Source organism: Mobula birostris, chromosome 9 (assembly GCF_030028105.1).
Source record: "Mobula birostris isolate sMobBir1 chromosome 9, sMobBir1.hap1, whole genome shotgun sequence".
In the NCBI taxonomy this organism is placed as follows: Eukaryota; Metazoa; Chordata; class Chondrichthyes; order Myliobatiformes; family Myliobatidae; genus Mobula; species Mobula birostris.
In genome coordinates, this window is record NC_092378.1 from 74,994,046 (window position 1) to 75,010,627 (window position 16,582).

A 16,582-nucleotide genomic window follows, 5' to 3' on the forward strand; every position below is an offset into this window, starting at 1 on the left:
TTTGCTGTGAAGGCAAACATTTGCCTTTGCTGTACCTGCACGTTTACTTTCAGAGGTCGGCATGCAAGGACGTTAATGTTCTTTGTATCTCAACCCAACATAGTTTAAATAATACAGCCACAATATCGCTGCCCCTCTTTATGTACCTTAAGGCAGAGAGTCAGGTTTTACCTGAGCTATGATGATGTCATAACTTTCCCCTTTATTGATCTCGCTTGAGTTTGGACTTAAACAATACGCTATTGACCGTGATCCTTAATTCATAACGAAAATGGCAGAAGCAGACCAAATGAAAAAGTGTAGACAGTATAGTGTGGAGTATCTGAAATATGGATTTATACCAGCACCAAGCAACCAACAGCAGCCAATGTGTCTGTTGTGTGGAAAAAGTTTTTTCAATCAGGTAATGAAACCGTCCAGGCTCCTTGAACATCTAAAGAGGATACATTCTGATAAAGCAAGCAAGAGAAAATCTGCAGATGCTGGAAATCCAAGCAACACACACAAAGTGGTGGAGGAATTCAGCAGTCCAGGCAAGTATCTATGGAAAAAAGGTTCAGTCAATGTTTCGAGCCGAAACCCTTCAACAGTCCTGTACTATTTTTTCCATAAATGCTGCCTGGCCTGCTGAGTTCGTCCAGCATTTTGTGTGTGTTGCAAAGCAAACAAGAACTTGGCTTATCAGTTGCTTTATGAAAACTTTCAGACAAAAAAAACACTTCAAAACGTGCTTGTCAGCACTTCACAACAAAACGGCGATGGTCTGTGTGCTTCCTACAAGATTTCATTGCTCATTGCTCTGGAAAGCCCCATACAGTACAGAAGAATTGATTTTGCCAGCAGTAACAGAGGTTCTGAATATGATTTTGCATAAGTCACGAGACCAAAGAATTAAAGAGATTCCACTTAGCAATAACTCTGTTCAAAGGCAAATAGATGAAATGTCTGAGAATGTGAAAGACACATAGCTCTCTTCCTCCACCATCAACTCTGCCCTCAAATGCATCTCTCCCATTTCACATACATCTGCTCTCACCCCATCCTCCCGCAACCCCACTAGGAATAGGGTTCCTGTGGTCCTCACCTGACACCCTACCAGCCTCCATGTCCAACATATAATTCTCCGTAACTTCCGCCACCTCCAACTGGATCCCACCACCAAGCACATTTTTCCCTCCCCCCCCCACTTTCTGCTTTCCGCAGGGATCAGTCCCTATGTGACTCCATTGTCTATTCGTCTCCCCCCACCCCCAATCCCTTCCCACCGATCTCCCTCCTGGCACTTATCCTTGTAAGCGGAACAAGTGCTACACCTGTCCTTACACTTCCTCCCTCACCGCCATTCAGGGCCCCAGACAGTCTTTCCAGGTGATGTGACACTTCACTTGTGAGTCTGCTGCAGTGATTTACTGTGTCTGGTGCTCCCGGTGTGGCCTTCTATATATTGGTGAGACTTAACACAGATTGGGAGACCACTTCGCTGACACCTACGCTCTGTCCGCCAGAGGAAGCAGGATCTCCCAGTGGCCACACATTTTAATTCCACGTCCCATTCCCATTCTGGTATGTCTATCCATGGCCTCCTCTACTATCAAGATGAAGTTACACACAGGTTGGAGGAACAACACCTTATATTCCGTCTGGGTAGCCTCCAACCTGATGGCATGAACATTGATTTCTCCAACTTCTGTTAATGATCCTCCTCTCCTTCTTACCCCATCCCTAATTTTTTTCTCTCTCTCTTTCTCTCTCACAATAACTCCTTGCCTGTTTTCCATCTTCCTCTGGTGCTCCCCTCCCCCTTTCTTTCTTCCTGGGCCTTCCACCCTATGATACTCCCCCTTCTCCAGCCTTGTATTCCTTTTCCCAACCAACTTCCCAGCTCTTGGCTTCATCCTTCCCCCTCCTGTCTTTTCTTACCATTTCAGGTCTCCTCCGCACCCTCCCACTTTCAAATTTCTTACTATCTCTTTTTTCTGTTAGTCCTGACGAAGGGTCTCGACCCGAAACATCAACTGTACTTCTTCCTAAAGATGCTGCCTGGCCTGCTGCGTTCCACCAGCACTTTGCGTGTGTTGCTTGAATTCCCAGCATCTGCAGGATTTCTCGTGTTTGCGCTCTCAACAGTTAAGTCAGATAGCTCTCAAAAGGAAACTGCTTTTTGAAACTGTGATAATATTCTTTGAAGGTTCAAGCACTTCCTTCAAGAAGGGCCTATATTGTGCTGTAGGCTTTCTATGTTTCTTTTCAAATTTTTTTTATTATTATTATCCAAAATTAACAAGAGTAAATCAAAGTAGGCAACACTTACAATGTCTCAAGAGAAAAACATTGTCTTAAAGATTGAAAAAATTTTGGTGACCAAAAAAAGAGAAAACATAGTCTTTCTATGTTTCTAAGAATATTAGACATGGCATTGTCTTTTTGTCAGAATTATTCACAAAGTTTAATGAGATCAATCTTCAATTGTAAGGAAATGATATGAATCTTATCAAAGTCAAAACAGTCAACTCCACATTTCTGTCCAAGTCACCCCTATTTAAGTGCAACACTGGTCGTCATGACCTTTTCCAATTTCCAAGCCTCTCTGCATTGAAAGGGAAAGAGGAATATAGATGATGGTCTTCAAGCATACTGTGCTCACCTGGGTGAGCTGCAGAAAGACATGTCAGAGAGATTTCAGGATCTTCTCTGGATCCAAATTCCAGATTAGGTAATAAATCCATTCCTGAGCACGTAATGAGGAATTAACAGGAATGATGGAGGAAGTGCAGCAGCCATTGTCTGAGTGGATATAGTCAGAGTGGTGATCCTAAGGCTTTGGTTCTTTGAGACTTCAGCAAAGATAGGTTTCACTCAGAGAAAGCAAAAAAAAAAAGAAAAACTCATATCTTTTTTTTTCTCTTCTTTACATCTGCTCAGCTAGGACAGTAGAGATGCCACGCAGGATAGTGAAATGCTCCTCTTGCATGATGTGGGAAGTCAGAGAAACCTCCAGAGAAGTGTAAGAGGAGCATCCAGCTGCAGCTTCTAATAATCTACAATAAGGAGTTGGAGCTGGAACTGGATGGACTCCGGATCATTTGGGAGGCTGAGGCGATGATAGATAGGACATATAGAGAGGTTGTTACACCCAAGGTGCAGGATTAAGGAAATTGGGTGACAGTCAGAAAGGGGAAAGGAGTTAAGGAATCAGTGCAGAGAACTCCTGTGGCTTCCCCATCAACAACAGATATATCACTTTGGATACTGTCGGGGAGGAAAGTCGCAGTAGGCAAGTCTCTGGCACTGTTTGCCTCTATGACTCAGAAGGAACGGAGAAGAAGAGGCACTCTGTGCTGGTAGGGTTCATTAGTCAGGGGAATGGACAGGAGGTTCTGTGGGTGAGAACGAGGTTCCCAGATGGTATGTTACCTCCCGGGTGCCAGGGTCTGGGGTATCTCGGATCGAGTGGAAGGGTCAACAGCCAGAAGTCGTGGTCCATGTAGATACCAATAAAAAGTGTAGGATGAGTGACGAGGTTCTGCAGAGGGAGTTCAGGGGATTATGTGCTCAGTTGAAGAGCAGGACCTCCAGGGTTATGACCTCAGGATTGCTACCTATGCCGAGTGTGAGTGAGGCCTGAACTAGGAAGAGTATACAGTTTAATACGTGGCTAAGGAGTTGGTGTAGGGCATAAGATTTTTGGATCATTGGGCTCTCTTCTAGGGAAGGTGGGACCTGTACAGAAGGGACAGTTTGCACCTGAACTGGAGGGGAACTAATATCCTAGTGAGAAAGCTTGTTAGTGCTGCACGGTGGGGTTTAAACTAGAGTTGCAAGGGGATGGGAACCAGAGTGCCAGAAGAGTTAGTGGAGAGGTTGTGGAGGTAGATGTTGGTTAGACCTCAGACAAAGTTAGGAATCAAAAGGCTCAGCATTATGCAACTCATGCCCTGAGCTGCCTGTATTCCAATCCAAAAGGTATCGCAGGCTTTGGTGATAATTTACCAAAAGTCTCTGGACTTTGGGCAGGTCCTGGCAGACTGGAAGAAAGCGAAGGTTATGCCACTGTTCAAAAAAAGATGTAGGCGAAAGGCAAGTAACTATAGGCCAGTTAGTTTAACATTGGTAGTTGGGAAAATGCTTGAAACTATCATTAAAGAAGAAATAGCAAGGCATCTGGAAAGAAATGGATCCATCAGGCAAACACACCATGGATTCAGCAAAGGCAGGTCCTGTTTGACAAACACTAAAGTACTTTGAGGGTAGAATGAGCACAGCGGATAGAGGGAAACAGATGGAAGTTATTTACTTGGATTTCCAAAAGGTGTTCGATAAAAGACTTATCCGTAAGATAAGGATGCATAGAGTTGAGGGTGATGTATTAGCATGGATAGAGGATTGGTTAACTAATAGAAAGCAGAGAGTTGGCATACTTGGGTGTTACTCTGGTTGGCAATCAGTGGTCAGCGGTATGCCACAGGAGTTGGTGTTCAGCATTATGCAACTAGTGTCCTGAGCTGCCTACATTCCAAATGTTACATTAACAATCTGGAAGAGGAGACCAAGTGTAGTGTATCTAAGTTTGTTGATGATACTAAATTGATTGGCAAAGCAAATTATGCATAAGATACAGAGAGTCTGTAGAGAGATATAGATAGGCTAAGTGAGTAGGAAAGGCAGATGGAATACAATATTGGTAAACGTGAGGTCATCCACTTTAGAAGGAAAACTGGAAGAGCGGGTTATTATTTAAATGGTGAGGTGAAAGATTGCAGCATGCTGCTGTACAGAAGGACTTGGGAGTGCTTGTGAATGAATTGAAAAAGGTTGGCTTGCAGGTGCAGCAGGCTATCAAGAAGGCAAATGGAATGCTAGCCTACATTGCTAGAGGGATTGAATTTATGAGCAGGGCGGTTATGCTGCAATTGTACAGGGTACTGGTGAGGTCACATCTGGAGTACTGTGTGTAGTTCTGGTCTCCTTACTTGAGGAACGATATACCAGCTTCAGAGACGGTGCAGAGGAGGTTCACCAGGTTGATTCCAGAGATGAGGGAGTTAAACCAAGTCTCCTGGGACTGTACTCGCTGGAATTCAGAAGATTGAGAGGAGATCTTATAGAAACATAAAATTATGAAAGGGATAAGATAGAGGCAGGAAAGTTGTTTCCACTGGTCGGTGAGACTAGAACTAGGTGACATAGCCTCACGATTCAGGAGAGTAAATATAGGACAGAAATGAGGAGGGACTGCTTTTCCCAAAGAGTGGTAAATCTGGAATTCTCTACCCAATGAAGCAGTGGAGCCTACCTCAGTAAATATATTTAAGATACTGTTGGATAGTTTTTTGCATAATAGGGGAATTAAGGTTTAAGGGGAAAAGGCAGGTGGGTGGAGATGAGTCCATGGCCAGATCAGCCATGAACTTATTGAACGGTGAAGCAGCCTTGACAGGCCAGATGGCCGACTCCTGCTCCTATTTCTTACGTTCTTATGTCTCATGATTCTTCCTCCCTTTAAGAAGGGACGGAGGCAGAAGAAAGGGAATTAAAGGCAGTTAATCTGATTTCAGTGGTTGGGAAGATTTTGTAGTCCACTACTAAGGATGAGATTTCAGACTACTTGGAGGCACAAGTAGGTTCCCAGCCTTTGTTATGCCATGGAGCCTTACCATGGAGCATGGACCCTAAGTTGGGAACCCCTGCTTTAAAGGGAAATCTTGCCTGAGAAATCTGTTGGAATTCTTTGGGGAAATAATAGGCAGGATAGACAAAGGAGAGTCAGTGGATGTTGTTTATTTGGACTATCAGAAGGCCTTTGACAAAGTGCCGCACATGAGGCTGCTTAACAGAGTAAGAACCTATGGTGTTACAGAAAGGATACTAGCATGGATAGAAATTTGGCTGACTGGCAGGAGGCAAAGAGTGGGGATAAAAGGAGCATTTTCTGCTTGGCTGCTAGTAACAGGTGGTGTTCTGTAAGATCGATATTGGGACAGCTTCTTTTCACATGGTATGTCCCTGTTCAGGATTCCCTAAAGGTTAACTTGCACGTTGAGTTAGTGGTGAGGAAGGCAAATGCCATGTTAGCATTCATTTCAAGAGGACTACAATATAAAAGAAAGGGTATAATGCTGAGACTTTTAGGAGTCCTTGTTCAGACCACTCTTGGAGTATTGTGAACAGGTTTGGGCCCCTTATCTAAGAAAAGATGTGCTTTTGCTGATAAAGAAATTATCAGCTAATATAAGCAAGGCTCGCTCTAGGGGAGCGGCCTGTCGGGGAGCTGCCTTGTTGAGGGAAGCACCTTGCGAGAAAAGTGCGAGTCTTTGGCTCGAGAGGCTTCGGCGAGGAGGCTGAGAGAGGAGACTATGCCACAGTTGGATAGGGTGAGAAGTGGTGAAGAGATGACCGCAAGGCTGATTCAATGTGCTGCGTGCATGATGTGGGAGGTCAGGGACACTGATAGTGCCTCTGGCTCCTACACTTGCGGAAAATGTGTCCAGTTTCAGCTTCTGAAGGACCGTGTTGCAGCACTAGAGAAGCAACTGGATGACGTTAGGTTAATCCGGGAGAACGAGAGTTTTCTGGACAGGACCTACAGTGAGGTTGTTACACCCAGGATACCGGAAGAGAGAAGGGGGACGACGATGAGAAAGGAAAGGATGCTTGAAGTACAGGAGACCCCGGGGGATGTGCCTCTCGTAAACAGGTTCACCCTCTTGGAAGCTGTCGGGACAGAAGACAGTGCCAGTCTGAGAGACGGACGGGTCTGCGAGTCAACAATTGGTGCTGAGGCAAAGCCGAGGAGACAGACATCAGGCAGAGCCGTGGTAGTAGGGGACTCCATAGTGAGAGGTACAGAAAGGGGTTTCTGTGGCAACAGGCGAGATTTAAGGATGGTGTGTTGCCTCCCTGGTGCTGGGATCCAGGATGTCACGGACCGATTGCAGGGAATCCTCAAGAGTAAAGGTGAACATCCGGAAGTGATTCATGTTGGCACAAATGACGTGGTGAAGAAGAGAAAAGACATTCTACAGCGTGACTTCAGAGAACTCTGAAGAAGGCTGAAAAACAGGAATTCCAGGGTGGTTATCTCCGGTTTGCTTCCAGTTCCCCGTGCTGGTGTGGTCAAGAACAGGTAGATACAGTAATGGATCTGAATGTGTGGCTGAGGAACTGGTGCAGGAAGCAAGGATTTACATTCTTGGACCACTGGGGTATGTTTTGGGATAAGGATGAATTGTACAAAAGGGACGGGTTGCACCTTAATAAGCGGGGCACCAGCATTCTGGCAGCCAGGTTTGCCTCTGCAACACGGGTGTGTTTAAACTAAGTAGTGGGGGGGAGGGGACGAACTGGAAACATAAAGGTGGAGATAAAGGGAAAGTGAGAATAAGAAAAGTTAAGAGTGACAGCAGAATCAACAGAGCAGAAAGCTCAAGAAGGGATCGTACAGTATGGCCAAGTGAAATAGGAACTGATATGGGAGTTGAGGGGAGTAATGAATTAAAAGTATTATATATGAATGCACGGAGTATAAGAAATAAAGTGGATGAGCTTGAGGCACAGTTGGAAATTGGTAAGTATGGTGTTGTGGGAATAACAGAGACATGGCTTCAAGTGGACAGGGCCTGGGAAATGAATATTCAAGGGTATATGTCCTACCGAAAGGACAGACTGATGGGCAGAGGGGGTGAGGTGGCTCTGCTGGTGAGGAATGATATTCAGTCCCTTGCGAGGGGGGACATAGAATCAGGAGACGTAGAGTCAGTATGGATAGAACTAAGAAATTCTAAGGGTAGAAAGACCCTAATGGGAGTTATCTACAGGCCCCCAAACAGTAGTCTGGATGTAGGGTGCAAGTTGAATCAAGAGTTAAAATTGGCTTGTCGCAAAGGTAATGCTACAGTTGTTATGGGGGACTTCAACATGCAGGTAGACTGCAGGAATCTGGTTGGTACTGGACCCCAAGAAAGGGAGTTTATGGAGTGCCTCCGAGATGGGAGAAAGGAAACTCGGAAGTGTCAGTATTACAGTTGAACAAAGAGAACTATGGTGCTATGAGGGAGGAGCTGGCCAAAGTTCAATGGAACAATACCCTAGCAGGGATGACAGTGGAACAGCAATGGCAAGTGTTTCTGGGAATAATGCGGAAGGTGCAGGATCAGTTCGTTCCAAAGAGGAAGAAAGATCCTAAGGGGGGTAAGGGGAGGCCGTGGCTGACAAGGGAAGTAATGGACAGTATAAAAATAAAAGAGAAGTAGTATAACATAGCAAAGACGAGTGGGAAGCCGGAGGAGTGGGAAATTTTTAAAGAGCAACAGAAGGTAACTAAAAAGGCAATACGCGGAGAAAAAATGAGGTATGAAGGTAAACTAGCCAAGAATATAAAGGAGAATAGTAAAAGCTTCTTTAGGTATGTGAAAAGGTAAAAAATAGTTAAGACCAAAATTGGGCCCTTGAAGACAGAAGCCAGTGGATTTATTATGGGGAACAAGGAAATGGCAGATGAGTTGAACAGGTACTTTGGAACTGTCTTCACTAGGGAAGACACAAACAATCAGCCAGATGTAATAGTGGCCAAAGGACCTAGAGTAATGGATGAATTGAAGGAAATTTATATTAGGCAGGAAATGGTGTTGGATGGGCTGTTGGATCTGAAGGCGATAAGTCCCCGGGACCTGATGGTCTGCATCCCAGGGTACTTAAGGAGGTGGCTTTAGAAATCGTGGACACATTGGTAATCATTTTCCAATGTTCTATAGATTCAGGATCAGTTCCCATGGATTGGAGGATGGCTAATGTTGTCCCTCTCTTCAAGAAGGGAGGAAGAGAGAAAACAGGGAAGTATAGACCGGTTAGCCTGACATCGGTGGTGGGAAAGATGCTGGAGTCAATTATAAAAGATGAAATTACGACACATCTGGATAGCAGTGACAGGATTGGTCTGAGTCAGCATGGATTTACCAAGGGGAAATTGTGCTTGACTAATCTTCTGGAATTTTTTGAGGATATAACTATGAAAATGGACAAGGGAGAGCCAGTGGATGTACTGTACCTGGACTTTCAGAAAGCCTTTGATAAAGTCCCACATAGGAGATTAGTGGGCAAAATTAGGGCACATGGTATTGGGGGCAGAGTACCGACATGGATTGAAAATTGGCTGGCTGACAGAAAACAAAGAGTAGCAATTAATGGGTCCCTTTCGGAATGGCAGGCAGTGACCAGTGGGGTACCGCAGGGTTCAGTGCTGGGACCGCAGCTGTTTACAATATATATTAATGATTCAGATGAGGGAATTAAAAGTAACATTAGCAAATTTGCCGATGACACAAAGTTGGGTGGCAGTGTGAAATGTGAGGAGGATGTTATGAGATTGCAGGGTGACTTGGACAGGCTGGGTGAGTGGGCAGATGCACAGCAGATGCAGTTTAATGTGGATAAATGTGAGGTTATCCACTTTGGTGGTAAGAACAGGAAGGCAGATTATTATCTAAATGGAGTCAAGTTAGGAAAAGGGGAAGCACAACGAGATCTAGGTGTTCTTGTACATCAGTCACTGAAAGCAAGCATGCAAGTACAGCAGGCAGTGAAGAAAGTGAATGGCATGCTGGCCTTCATAATAAGGGGAATTGAGTATAAGAGCAAAGAGATCCTTCTGCAGCTATACAGGGCCCTGGTGAGACCACACCTGGAGTACTGTGTGCAGTTTTGGTCTCCAAATTTGAGGAAGGACATTCTTGCTATTGAGGGAGTGCAGCGTAGGTTCACAAGGTTAATTCCCAGAATGGCGGGACTGTCATATGTCGAGAGATTGGAGCGACTGGGCTTGTATACTCTGGAATTTAGAAGGCTGAGAGGGGATCTTATTGAAACATATAAGATTATTAAGGGATTGGACACGCTGGAGGCAGGACGCATGTTCCTGCTGATGGGTGAGTCCAGAACCAGAGGCTACAGTTTAAGAATAAGAGGTAGGCCATTTAGAACGGAGTTGAGGAAAAACTTTTTCACCCAGAGAGTGGTGGATATAGGGAATGCTCTGCCCCAGAAGGCTGAGGCGGCCAAGTCTCTGGATGCTTTCAAGAAAGATGGATAGAGCTCTTAAAGATAGTGGAATCAAAGGTTATGGGGATAAGGCAGGAACTGGATACTGATTGTGGATGATCAACCATGATCACAGTGAATGGTGGTGCTGGCTCGAAGGGCCGAGTGGCCTACTCCTGCACCTATTGTTTATTGTCTATTGTCTATTGGCATTGGAGAGAGTTCTAGAGAATATTTATGAGAATAATTCTGGGAGTGAATGGGTTAGGATGAGGGGGGATCGCATTGAAAACAATCAAATATTGAAAGGCCTCAATAGAGTGGATGTGGTGAGAATGTTTCCTATAGTGGGGGAGTCTAGGGCTAGAGGGCACAGCCTTAGAACAGAGGGATATTTACTTAGAACAGAGATGAAGAAGAAATTCTTCAACCAGAGGGTAGTGGATTTGTGGAATTCATTGCCACAGGCAGCTGCGGAGGCCAAGTCATTGGGTACATTTAAAGTGAAAGTAGATAGGTTCCTGATTAGTCAGGACATCAAAGGTTATGTCGTAAGGGGAGCATTGGTGGCAGACCCAAATGCAAGACACAGACACTGAAGTACTAGGAACAGGACTAGGTTTGTCAAGATAGCAAGGAGAGTCAGGAAGCAACGACACTGGACATTGACACAGGCTCTGGACAAGACTAGGATGCAGGGCCTAGGCTAGGACATGGACAAGAAACATGGAACCCAGACAAGGAACTAGGAACAAGGAGCCTGGACTAGGGACATGAGACTCCAAAACTAGAGCCTGGACAAGGACCTGGAACCTGGGTCTTGGTTGGGACTAGGAACCTGGGTCTTGACTCGGAACCGGAATCAGGGTTTAGGCTAGGACAAGACGTGGCTACAGGTCATGGCATGGCTACAGGACTGGACGTGAGACTCCAGCACCAGACGAGGGAATTCCAGCACAGAACAGGATGAGGACATGAAGCCTTGACTTGGACTTGGGAGACAGGAACCTCAAAGCTTTGACTTGGGAGACAGGAACCTCAAAGCTTTGACTTGGACTTGGGAGACAGGAACCGCAAAGCTTTGACTTGGACTTGGGAGACAGGAACCGCAAAGCTTTGACTTGGACTTGGGAGACAGGAACCGCAAAGCTTTGACTTGGACTTGGGAGACAGGAACCTCAAAGCTTTGACTTGGACTTGGGAGACAGGAACCTCAAAGCTTTGACTTGGACTTGGGAGACAGGAACCTCAAAGCTTTGACTTGGACTTGGGAGACAGGAACCTCAAAGCTTTGACTTGGACTTGGGAGACAGGAACCGCAAAGCTTTGACTTGGACTTGGGAGACAGGAACCTCAGAGCCTTGGACTTGGGAGACAGGAACCTCGGAGCCTTGGACTTGGTCTTGAGCACGGGAAACATGGAGCCTTGAACTTGAACACAGGAACATGGAACACAGAGCCGGGACCCCTCCTTGGCAGCAGGACATAGGGCCGGGACTTGTACACAGCACATAGAGTCAGGACACCCTCCTTGGGAACAGTACCAAAGGCCGGGGCTCTTTCTATACACAGAACATGAAGAGACAGTTCTCCAATCAGGGTAGCAGCAAACGGCTGGACCTACCCAGCAGAGGCGAGGACACAAAGAAACGGTTCCCAACACAGGGTAGCGGCAAATGGCTGGACCTACCTAGCGAAGATGAGGACACAAAGCAACAATTCCAAACAACAACAGACTGTTCCTTACCTTGTCACAGCAAGGCCCCATTCTTGCTCTGGTGGTTGAACCTGGCGGCATTACAGGCAAGGATGCAGGCGATGCTTCAGGCAAAGGTTGCAGGCCAGGCTTCAGTTGGAAAGGGAAGGGAAGGGAACAGTCCAGCAACCAATCCCTGGTTTGCAGAGGTATTTATGTGCCAGTCCGAAATGAGAATCAGGTGTCTCAATTAAAGCATCCAACAGAACAAGGGAGAAAACCCGGAACAAAGATCGATGGACCTGACCGTGAACTGGAATGCAGACTTCACGGACTGGACCATGACAGGTTATGGGGAAAAAGCAGAAGAATGGGTTTGAGAGGGAAAATAAATCAGCCATATTGGAATGGTTATCTGACTGGCAGTATAGTGGCATCCACCAGACTTCCAGGTGAGCGGTCCTGGGTTTCAACCCCGCCAGCTCCTTGTACGCTTTCCATGCATGCTGGGAATGGTGCAGAAAGGAGCAACAACATCATGGAATGGTGAAGCATACTCAATGGGCTGAATGGTCTAATTCTTCTCCTATGACTTAAGGTCTCATAATCTTATGCATTCAGAACTGAGATGAATAGAAGTTTCTTCACTTAGTTGATAATGAACCAGTGGAATTTTCTACTACAGAAGCAATGGAGTCTAAGTTGCTGAATATATTTCAGAAGGCTGTACAGATTTTTGGACACATGACATTATGGATAACAGTAAAAGAGAGCATACTGTATGATCATAAGATGTAGGATAAGAATTAGGCTATTCAGCCCATTGAGTCTGTTCTGTCATTCAATCATTGCTAATTTTAACTTCATTCTCCCATCCTTTCCATGTAACCCTTAACTCTTCAGCAATCGAGAACCTATCAATCTCTTCCATAAATGTATCTCATGACTTGGTCTTCACAGTCCTCTGCAGCAAAGAATTCCACTGATTCTGCACACCATTGGCTGACAGAACTCCTTTTAGTTCAGTTTTAAAGGGATAAACTGAAGTATGAGACTGTGCCTTCAGATCTTACACTTTCCTACTAACTGTAAATCCTCTCCATGTCTACTCTACCTGGGCCTTCCAGTATCTCCGGGAATATGGTTTGTTGTTATTGTTGCTTTGTGTGGCATTCACACTTTTAATTGAAGTGTGGCTGAGGAAAAGCAGACGCGAGTCTGTCCATTCAGGAGCTGCAGTTAGTTCGATCTTCATCTGGTATCTCGTCCACAGCCATTCCAACATGTGTGGCCCTGAGTTGGCATCACCTGATAGAGTCCTTGAAGCACACAAGCCTTCTCATGAAGTCAACTTGTCGATCCAGGTCATGGAGGCAGAATATGGTAATAAAATACAAGATCAGTCATGATGGTATTCAATGGTAGAGCTGGCTCTCAGGGATGAATAGCGTATTCCTCCCCCTATTATCTATCTTTCCAAAAAGAAATCTCTGATAAGGAATTGAAGGAGGTGGAGGGGGCATCATTAATAAATACTTTGCTTCAGTATTCAGTTATGAGAGGGGCATTAATGAATGTGTAGAAGGCATAGAACAGGATTATATGCTTGAACATGTTGACATTAAGAAAGAGGATATGCTCGAAGTTATGAAAAACATTAGGATAGATAAGTCCAAAGGGCTAGATGAAGTATAACTCAGGTTACTGCAGGAAGAGAGGAAAGAGATTGATGTGCCTTTGGCAATGATTGTTGCCTTTATTATCAGCCACAGAAATATTACAATAAGATTGGAGGGTGGCCCCCTTCCCTTCTCCTGCCCCCCTCCTAAGACGGCGGCAGCTAAATGCATCACACTTCCAGGAATGGCAGGTGTGCAATAGTCCTACCCCCCCCCCCATCCATATATTATTAATTTTGGACTGCACTCCTGAGGTTTTAGAGTTTATTTTATGTATATATTCTTTGTCATGCTGCAAAACGTTGAGCTGCTAAACTGTGTTTCATTGCTCCACAACAATGACAATAAAGGTATTCTAAATGTTATTCCTTTGTTCCAAAAAAGATAATGTAGATAACTCTGGAAAATATAGACCAGCAAATCTTATGTCAGTGGTGGGCAAACTATTGAAGAGCATTTATGAGCGTTTGGAGAAGCGTAGTCTGATTATGGAGAGCAAACATGGCTCTGTGAGGGGCAGATCATGCCTCATGAGCCTGATTGAAGTCTTTGAGGATGTAACAAAAGAAATTGATGAAGGTAGAGCGGTAGATATAGCGTATATGGATTTTAATAAGGTGTTTGACAAGGTTCTCCACGGTAGGCTCATTCAGAAAGTCAGCAGGTATGGACCCAGTGAAAATCGGCTGTGTGTATTCAGAATTAACTTGGCCAAAGACGGTGGTAAAGATTGAAAATATTGTGCATGGAAGTCAGTGACTAGTGGTGTTCCACAGGGATCTTTCTGTGACACACGCAAAATGCTGGACGAACTCAGCAAGCCAGGCAGCATCTTTGGAAAAAGTACAGCTGATGTTTTAGGCTGAGACCCTTCTCCAGTTCTGAGGAAGGGTCTCAGCCCAGAACGTCGACTGTACTTTTTCCATAGATGCTGTCTGGCCTGCTGAATTCCACCGGCATTTTGCGAGTGTTGCTTGGATTTCCAGCATCTGCAGGTTTTCTCTTTTTTGTGATTGGATGAGTGGAAGGATAAGTTAGTAAGTTTGCAAATGATACAAAGGTTTGTGGTGTTGTGAATAGCACAGAAGGTTGTGGTAGGTTGCAATAGGACGTTGATAGCATGTAGAGCAGGGATGAGAAGTGGCAGATTGAGTTCAATCCGGAAAAGTGTAAAGTGATACACTTTGGAAGGTCAAAACTGAAGGCAGAGAACAAGGTTAATGGCAAGATTTTTAGTGGTGTGGAGGAACAGAAGGATCTTGGGGATAATGACATTTGATCACTCAAAATTGCTGTTCAAGTTGATATGAAGGAATATGAAGTGTTGGTCTTCACTAGTTATGAGACTGAGTTCAAGATCTGCAAGGTAATGCTGCAGTTATAAAACTCTGGTTAGACCACACCTGGAGTGTTGTGTTCAGTTCTGGTTGCCTCAGTATAGGAAGGATGTGGAAGCTTTACCGAAGGTGCAGAGGAGCTTTCCCCAGCTGCTGCCTGGATTAGAGAGCATGTGCTATGAGGGAAGGTTCAGCAAGCTTGGGCTTTTCTCTTTGGAGTGAAGAAGGATGAGTGCTGAATTGATAGAGGTGTTCAAGATGATAAGCGGCATACTATAGATAGAATGGCCAGCCAATGGCTTTTTCCCAAGCCAGAAATGGCTAACAAAAGAAGGCATAAGATTAACGAAAGTATGATGGGGATGTCAGGGGTTGAGTTTTTACACAGAGTAGGTGTGTTGAACATGCTGTCAGGGATGGCGGTAAATGTAGATACACTCACTACAGACATTTAAGAGACTCATAAGTAGGCACATGGATAAAAGAAAAATTGAGTTCTATGAGAAAGAGCAGGGCTAGATTGATCTTAGAGTAGGTTAAAATGTTGGCACAACATGGTGGGCGGAAGACCCTGTACTGCTAATTTAGTTTGCTCAGTCTATGTATTCAAGTGCTGCAAGATTATTGCATCACCCTTGTTCTAAACACCCCCAATTTTCTGTCTGGAAGTCTACTTAAAACTTGTCATACATATCTCCCCACCCCTCAATGATTCTTAGCTCCACCCCAAATGATTAAATTTTATTTTCCAAACTAAAATTGTTTTACTCAACTACATTAATCCCGTTGATAAAATCATATCGTTCCCACATCCCCGCACTTTCCAGTTTGCCTTCTTCTCCTTCCTAACCTTAGTCACCGTTTGCCACTGCTTTACTTGTGCGCTGGGGAGCTGACGGTGCTGACTACCGTGACAATCATTTTGCTTTGCCACGTGTGGTCCTGTTCTGGCGAGTTCTATTGAGGTAGCTGCAGCAGGAAACTTGAAAAAAAAACGACAGACAACTTCTATTCAACCGCACAATCTAAAGGCACAAATTAAAAATTACCTCCCCAGCAGCATCTAATTGGAATTTCATTCCCGTTCATTGCTTAGGACAGACTCCCACAATCATTCTACCTCGTGATCGCACCCATCAAAAAGTCTTCTGACGAAGGTTCCTTCACTCTTCCAGGTAACTGTTTTAACTTATTACATGCTATCTGTGCGAGTGTTTGATTGTATCTTGCATTTTATACAGAATCAGAATCAGGTTTAATATCACCGGTATATATATGGGTGCAATGATAGATTGTGAATTTAATTATTGCTTTTCAATGGAAATCTACAAGTCGGAAAAAATCATATCATTTTAGAAAATAGTTACACATTGGCTTTTACCAAATAAAATAATTTATTTTATGAATACATTTGGATAACGAACAGTAAATCTAAACTTCAATATATTAAGGAGGTATTCTTTGTAAAAGGCGGGCTTTTTTTCTGAATAGCGATAAACTGGCTCCTTCCTGTAGTGGATTTGAGGGTCTAAGTATAGCAGCTTTCATGCATGGTTTGGTTGAAGTAAATCGTTTGTATACTTGACTGTTTTAACACAACACAAGTGTAAAGCGGAATGTTCATTCTGTACCCGAGACTGGGGGAACTTTTGTTCATCAGTCAGGTGCTGTTGGTCGGGCAATTCCGATTACTCATGGATTCTTTATCAAGTTCTCTCGAAGACGTTTTTTTTTGTGTAAGCAGATCGTCATTTGATATTTACTGGTGGAAATGAAAAATTACATTCGAACCTGAAACAATCTCGCGACGTTTATGCATTAAAAACTTTTGCAATAGA

The 16,582-nt window shown here is 44.4% G+C and overlaps 1 protein-coding gene across 1 annotated transcript in view; it reads left to right on the forward strand.

Moving 5' to 3' along the window:
* Positions 1–15,543: 15,543 nt before the first annotated feature.
* The window catches only part of LOC140202838 (sodium-coupled neutral amino acid symporter 1-like), a 97,770-nt gene continuing 96,731 nt past the window's right edge, over positions 15,544–16,582 (forward strand). The window contains exon 1 of the mRNA XM_072268274.1: positions 15,544–15,919. The gene's annotated coding sequence lies outside the window, so the exon portion shown is untranslated. The remainder of the gene's footprint in view (positions 15,920–16,582) is intronic.